At 59.2% G+C, this 7346-nt stretch overlaps 1 long non-coding RNA gene across 1 annotated transcript; it reads left to right on the top strand.

Moving 5' to 3' along the window:
• Positions 1-5532: 5532 nt before the first annotated feature.
• LOC123579654 lies at positions 5533-6487 on the top strand. The gene is made up of 2 exons (XR_006702873.1): positions 5533-5816; positions 6322-6487. It is a non-coding gene; the product is annotated as an uncharacterized LOC123579654 (long non-coding RNA).
• Positions 6488-7346: the final 859 nt, after the last annotated feature.

The following is a 7346-nucleotide window of genomic DNA, read 5'->3' as shown; positions in this document are numbered from 1 at the left end:
TGACATCCCTCTTCCGGCCAGGCGGCTTTTCCTCTGTGAACCCCGTTCCCCTCCCCGAGAAGGGGAGATCCCATAAGCTCCCACCTCCCCACCCCTGGAAGGCTGGGTGAGTCTCCATTCAGAGGCACCCCTGAGAGCAAGGCAGGCAGGGGTGGATGTTACCTTCGCCCCGCAGCCGTTTGTCTTTGGAGGCCTGCTCTCCCTGAGTGTTTTATTTTCTGGTGATGGATTCCAGCTCATGTTCGGGGCCTGCAGCTGCATACAAATGCGAGGAGCCTAGGCGGCCCCGGGATCTGTCCTCGCCTGCTCTCTGCCAAGCACCGGGCTGTGAGTTCCCAGCGGGCCCGGAAGTCCCAGGGCCTCTCATGAGGCCGGGACCACCATGCCCCGTGGCGGCCGGAAGCAGCCAGACTGCCGGGCCCCTTTGAGAGTGGGGTGTCCCTGTGAGAGAGTGCCGGCTGGGAGGTCTTCGGGGACTCGGGAGCCGCTGGGACAATAGGTCGCTGTTTGGGGGAGTGAGGTTGGCAGGGCCTTGCCCCTCGGCACTGAGCCCCTGCCAAGCCCCTGCCAAGCCTGGGCCTGGTTTCCCGCTGCCTGCCAGTTCCAGGGCACTTGGGGCGGGGGGCCCCGAGGGACTCACTGCCCCTGCTCCAGAGCCTTGGCTGTGGCGGAGGAGGCCCAAGCAGGCCGGCAGAGCGGCCGACACCCTCTGCCTGGGCCTCACCGTCTGCAGGGTAAGAGCCAAGTGCTTAGAAGGAGCCCCGCACAGCCACCTCCTCCCAGGGCTGCCGGGGGCGGGGGGGGGGGGGGGGGTCGGCACGGGCCGCGGGGACGCGAGGGCCTGTGTGCTTGGGTGGCCCTCGTCACGTGCCTGCATTGGAGAGACAACAGCCGACCCGACCAAGGCTCCGGCCTAGCGCGGCCTGCGTTCTCATGCGGGGAGATGGGGACAAAGCTGGTGACAGAGCAGGGGGAGAAAAATAAGGAGCCCAAAGGGGACACGAGGTCACGGGGGAGCGCTTTTTTTTTTTTTTTTGACACTTAAAAAAAAAAGGAGGGTAGAGCCGACACAGGAAGTTCCATGAATTTCAGGCACACAACGTAGCGATCCGACAAGTCTATACGGAAGCCTGTGCTCACCCCAAGCATAGCTGCCGTCTGTCACCACAGGACGCTATCACCACACCAGTGGACTATATTCCCTGCGCTGTATTTTCTATCGCAGGGGCCCTTTTTTGCCAGAGCGACGAGCGAGAGTCTCTCCGGAAAGGTGACAGTGGACGAGAGAGACTCAAGGGGTGCGGGGGAGAGCAGAAACGACATGTGGCTCTCCGGAGGAAGAGTGTCCAGGCACAGGGAGGCTGTGAGCGAAGAGAGGGCCTGGCCTGTTTGAGAAGAGCCCAGAGGCGGGAGCAGTGGGAGGGGTGGGAGGTGGGGAGGGAGAGGGAAGGTGACCGAGGAGCCCAGAGGGGTGAAACTCCTCACACCTGCCCCGAGTGCCGGTCCCTCCATCACCCTGCCTTACAGAGGGGGGGGGGGGGGAATGAGCTCAGATAGACAACTTGCCCCGGGCCACATAGCTGGGGAACAGAGTCATCCGGCTGGACCCTCGCTCATTCTGACACGAGTGCCTCTTCTTACCGTGTGACCAGGATCCTCTGTGGTGACGTACAGGCGGTACCTTGTGAGCGGTCACCCCCGGCTCACTGGCTGCTGGTGACTCAGTCCCTTTTCACAGCCAGGAGGGCTATGTGCGAGGCACCCAGAAGCTGGGCCTTCTCTGAAGACCCGCCTGGGGATCTGGATTCTGACTAGCCTGGGCGCTCTCCCTGCTGTGTGCCCATGACTCAGTGGGCTTTTCTGGGCCTTGGCTTGCTCCTCTGCGCGTGGGGCTAATTCTCTGTACGTGAGAGGCTGGCAAGAGGTGGGTAAGGTCGGGATATGGTGGTGATGGGGAAATACTGACCCCGCCCCCCCACAAGACCTCTAAAACTGTGGTCCTCACACTCCAGGGCGGCCTTCTCTGGGCATGTGCGTGTTCAGGAGGATGCATCCCTCCCCAGGACGCTAGTCTGCAGGCCTGGGGGGCTTAAACCGGCTTCCCAGGGCGGGGCTCTGAGGCCAGGGGCTGTTTACAGCCCCTGGCACAAATGGGAGACATCAGTGCCCCCCTCTGGTCCCCTCCCAGGGCTCTCTCTGCTTTTCCTCTGTGGCATCCATCACGCTTGTAATTACTTGTTTAGCATCTGTCTGCTTCTCTGGGCTGCGCGTTCTCGTTCTCGGCTGGCCTTGTTCATGGCTGGGTCCCCAGCACCGAGCAGCCTGCCTGGGGCGTAATAAATGTTTGTTGGGAAAACAAACAAACAGACGCCTGGCTGGCTGAGTGAATGCACGGATGCCCTGTGGAGCAACAGGAGCCCGCGTCCCCCCTCAAGGACTGGGTTCCAACACGGGCTCTGCTCTGCGGCCACACACTTCCTTTGTGATCTTGGGCAAGTCCCAGGTTTCTCTGAAAAACTGGCTGTGTGGGGAGGGGTGGGTAGAGAGGATCCCAGAGGATTCTGGACAAACGTGTGGGAGCGATTCCAGGGAGAGGGATTGATGCGAGCAAAGGCAAGGGGGCACGATAGCGCCCGGCTTATTCGGGGGACAGCCAGATGTCTGGGGGGCCAGGGACGGGCGTGGGCATGTGCTGTGTGTGCAGGTGCGCCATGGGTCTTGGTGTGTGTGAGCGTGTGTGCAAGCTAAGGCACAGAGAGGGGTAAAGCCCTTGCCCGATGCCCCTCAGAGGTGAGGGGCCAGGCAGTTCCCACCTTTTCATAGGGAAAGACCAAGTCGAGGGGGGCTATGCTGGGGAGCGGGGGAACAGGGCAGGCCTCTTAGGAGAGACTTTCGGGCCAGTGAAGGTCAGGCTGATGAGCCCAGACCTGGGAGTGGAGGCCCGAGGAGCCCAGGGAACCCTGGGGCTTCTTCATTTTCTTCTTGAGGAAGCAAATGCACCATCAGGAAAGTGCCCCGTGGCTGTCGGCCCTGCAGGGCACTGGGCATTTTGTAGATGGAGTAATCACCCAGACCTCAAGCTCACTTCTTCCTCACAGAGGAACCACAGTGAGCCTTTCTCAACTGGGGCTGGGGCTGGGGCTGGGGCTGGTGTCTGGGCAGCTGAGCTCCGTGGCTGGTGTGTGTGTGTGTGTGTGTGTGTGTGTGTTCCTTCCAGGGTGACTCGGAGTGGACCCCGTGCCTCTACAAGAGGGAATTCTATCACGGAAATCGTTTGGTGGCCCCCCGGGTGGCACAGGGTCGCACGGCAAGCTGGCACAAGAATATTTTGAGCTCGCGGTAATGAAAGCAAACGGCAATTTGGCGTGGCTTCAGGCTTGAAAGCCGCAGCACGGGCGTTCCGTCATTGGCGGCCCGTGATTACCCACTGCTAATGGGGGCCGCATTCCCAGGCCGGTGAGGGAGAGAGGGCTCAGAGAGGTTAAGTGACTTGCCCAGCGTCACACGGCTGCTAATGGGAGGGCAAGGTCCAAGGCGCTGAAATTTGGCCTCCACCCCTCCCCCAAGGCCAGGCTGCTCCCCAGAATGGATCGTCTCTCTGAGCTGTTCCTAAGCGCTGGTTTCCATAGCAGCAAGGCCATTCCTGCACAATGGATCCCCCACCTTCCCTGGGCTTTGCTGCCGAGGGGGCTGCAGGGGTGGGAGATGCCCCGTCTGGGGGGACAGCCAGGGGTGAGGAGGTGAGGATTTGAGTGGTCACTGGGCCCCCGGCCCTTACAGAAGGACCACTCTTTTTTTTTTTTTTTTTTTTTTCCCCCAGTTCTTCCATTTCGGCTCTGGGGTTGGGTTCGCTTCTAGGTAGAGGGTGGGGAGAGAGGAGAGAGAAAGAAATATGAAAACATCAGAAACAGAGCACGGGAAAGGCAGAGACAAAAGAAGTCATACGGAAGCCAAGACAGAGAAAAATGGAGAAACATGAACTGCCTTGCAGACAAATCACTTCATTTCATCTTTACCCCCCTGGGGAGGTGGGTTCTCTTTGCTCCCATTTTACAGATGAGGAAACTGAGGGCAAATGCGGGGCTTCTGGAAGGATAGTCTAAGAGCCAGCCTATCTCCCCTGGGGGGTGGCGGGGAGGGTGCTGGGTAAAATGCAGGTTCTCTGACCTTGCCCTGGGCCCTTGGAATCAGACTCTCTGGAGTGGGGCCGGGAATCTGCACCTGGGAATTCCCCAGGAAAAAAATTCCTAGAGCGTCGAGTTTGAGAATGTCCACTGTCAGAGGATGTCTGCCCTGCACCCTGCCTGAGCTTATGCAGCACAGACACGCAGAGCCAGGATTTAGGACCCAGGAGGGCGCGAGAAAGAGAGGAAAGTGACAAAGAGAAGCTTTTCTGCCACAGAAGAGAAGACAGAGAGGGAAACAGGCAGAAGGAGACACACGGGGGAGAAGTGCGCGCAACTTTAGGGAAGGAGGGATCTGGCAGGACCGGAGGGAGCTCTGTTGCTTATAGACCATCTCCCTTCTAAACACAGCCCCTCGCTAGAGTCTCAGGATGAGATGACACAGGTCTTATTGCTTGCATTTTCTGGATAGGGAAACTGAGGCATCTGAGTAACAGCCAGCTGTCAGCAAGTACCTAGAAGTGCAGGGGTCCTATAGAAGGTCCTCACCCATCGTGTGTTCCTTAGGGGCTCTCTTTGCCCTGACCTGGGGCAAGGGAAGGCAAGAGGCTCCCAGTGAGTCCTGCTCTTCTCTGAGACCAGGGTAAACACAGGATCCCCGATGGCGCAGAGACAGGGACCCTACCCCCGCTGACACCTGCCGCCACAGGCCCCCAGCCCCAGCGAGCCTCACTGGGTCTTATGGAGCGCTCTCAGCCTGGGACTCAACAGAGCTCACACCCCAATCTGCTCCCAGATGCCGTGGTGGCTCGGATGGCCACCACCGTGTCCACTGGGCCTCTCCTCCAGGTATCCTCTGGTGAGGACCCAGGGGAGGCACGGGAGCCCCGGGGATGCCCTCTTCACCCTGCTGGGAGGAATGAGTCCTCCCATGTTATGGATGAGGAGACAGAGGCTCAGAGAAGTAAAGTGACTCGCCCCAGGCCACAAGGTAAATGGCACAAAGCAGGACAGGCACGCGCCTCTAGCTGTGCTGTGGCTGCGGCCGGTGAGGATTCACTGAGCCCCTGCTCTGTCCCAGGCGTTGGTGATACACGTGAGCCTGTCTCACTGGCTGGGGCCAAGCAGCGGAGGAAGGATGTCCTTCCCAGGCGACGTGAGGGGAGTCGAGGAAGCGGCTGACGTTTCGGAGCGTGCAGGGCACGCTCCCCACGACGGTTCACACAGGGACTCAGGGACTCGTTACCGCTGCCCACAGGTGCTGACATCCCTTGGCTGGTGAGAAGCAGCCAACTTTGGTCCAGCACCTGTTCAGAAACGTGGACAGTCTTGGGTTGAGTGGGAAGTCGCGGCAGAAGGGGGGGCGGGGGCAGCGGGGCGTGACCTTTGTGCAGGGGGGAGTGGGGGGGCCGCGTGACTTTCCTGTCTTCACTCTTCCGACAAAGCAGACCAGCTAAAAGCTCGGGTGTCCGTTCACCCTGGGATTGCACCAGGCTGCACTGCCCGCGATCGAATCTCTGGGACCCCACGGACTCGGTGAGGGCGAGTCTGTCGTCATCGCTCCGTTTTCTGGATGAGGAACACTGAGGCACAGCGATGCTAACTAGGAGGACTGGAATGTGGTGCATGGCCGCTGAGACCCGTCACCTGCTCCTGCTTCCTGGTTGTCTGGGAAGGGAAGGATGAGGGCAGGTGAGGAAGGGGGATGCAGACGGCGAGCAGAGGACAAGCAGGAGTCAAGGCCGAGACCTGGCTGGAGGGGCTGGGGGCGTGGAGTGCGGGCGCTGGGGCTTGCCGGGCGGGGCCTGTGAGCCTTATTCTCCTGGTGACATCTGCTTGTAAGCGAGGTCACACCCTCCTCCGCTCAGAAGCTCCCGGGGCTCCCAGTTGTGTGCAGAGAAAAGCCAAAGTCCTTACAGTGGCCTGGGAGGCCCCGGCCTACTGAGCCTACTGCTCCTCTGAGCTTGCCCTTTCTCCAGTCTCCCCTCGCTCATCAGGTTCTAGAACATGCCTGCCTGCAAAGCTCTTCCCTGAGATAGCTCTGTGGCCTCCTCACCTGGCCCAACTCTTTTCCAGAGAGGCTTTCCCTGGCCACCCTCCCCGCACCCCGCTCCCCTTCCCCTTTCTTGGTTTAATTATTACGTTCCACGGCCCCTATCATCATCCCATACATCATGTATTTTACTTACTTGTTTAGGTCGTGGCGGCCCTGTGATAACATTGGCTCCGTCAGGACCGGGATGTGATCTGTTTTGTCCCCTGCTGGGTCCCCAGAGTTTACAACGATGCCCGGCACAGAGTAGGGGCTCAAAAAAAGCGGTTGTTGGATGACTATAAATAGCAAGAATCTCATTCTATCATCATCATCCCTCTCCAAGTGGTTTTTTTCTATGAGGAAACAGACTCAGAGAAGACAAGGAACTTACGCGAGGTCACACAGCAAGTAAGCGGGTGTGGTGGGTCCCCAGCTCCCCCGCGGGAAGGAAGGGTTTGCTGCCCCGTGGAGGGGATGGAGTGAGTAGGGTCTCAAAGATCCCAAAGAAAGAGCCCAACATGCAACGTAGTGCAATCATAGGGATAAGGAACATCAGAGCTTTTAACTGGTCTGCGCTGTCACAAGAGTAAAGACATGAAATTTACACTACCCGCCACCCCCCGGAGAGAGACCCAGGGGCCACAGCCGTGTCCTGCCTCGAGGTAACTCCTTTAATGTTCCCAACAACCCTCCAGTGTGGTTACTGTTATTATCATCCCACTTTATAGATGAGTACACGGAGGCTCAGATAAACTAAGGAGTCCAAAGCCTCATAGCTAGTGAGTAGCCAGAGCCAGGATTTGAACCCAGGCATTCTGGCTCAAGCTGTCAATGACCACACCATGCTGCTTGGACAAGCCGCCCCCATTGCCGGCCCAGGCAGGCAGTTTGGACCTTAGCCCGGGAGTCTTGGGCCAGATCCCTGGAGCCTGCGTCGGACAAGTAGGACTGGGTGCGAGGAGTTTCCATTTCCTGAGATGAGATCTCAGGCCGCTCAGGGAAGCTTTACCCCAGAAGCACATCAGGCATCCCACACCCACCTCTGTCCCGAGGCAAAGGAGAGAAAGAGGTCTGCCTCGAGGCTGCTCACGCAGCCAAAGCCTTCAGAAGGTTGTTACCCGCAGTGTCTCCTCACCCCGACCACAGCCTACACCCCCTGGGACCGGGGCTCCCTCAGAGAAGCGTTG

Source organism: Leopardus geoffroyi, chromosome A3, assembly GCF_018350155.1.
Source record: "Leopardus geoffroyi isolate Oge1 chromosome A3, O.geoffroyi_Oge1_pat1.0, whole genome shotgun sequence".
Classification (NCBI taxonomy): Eukaryota; Metazoa; Chordata; class Mammalia; order Carnivora; family Felidae; genus Leopardus; species Leopardus geoffroyi.
Note: the sequence above shows the minus strand (reverse complement) of the source record. Positions and strands in the feature narration are given on the sequence as shown.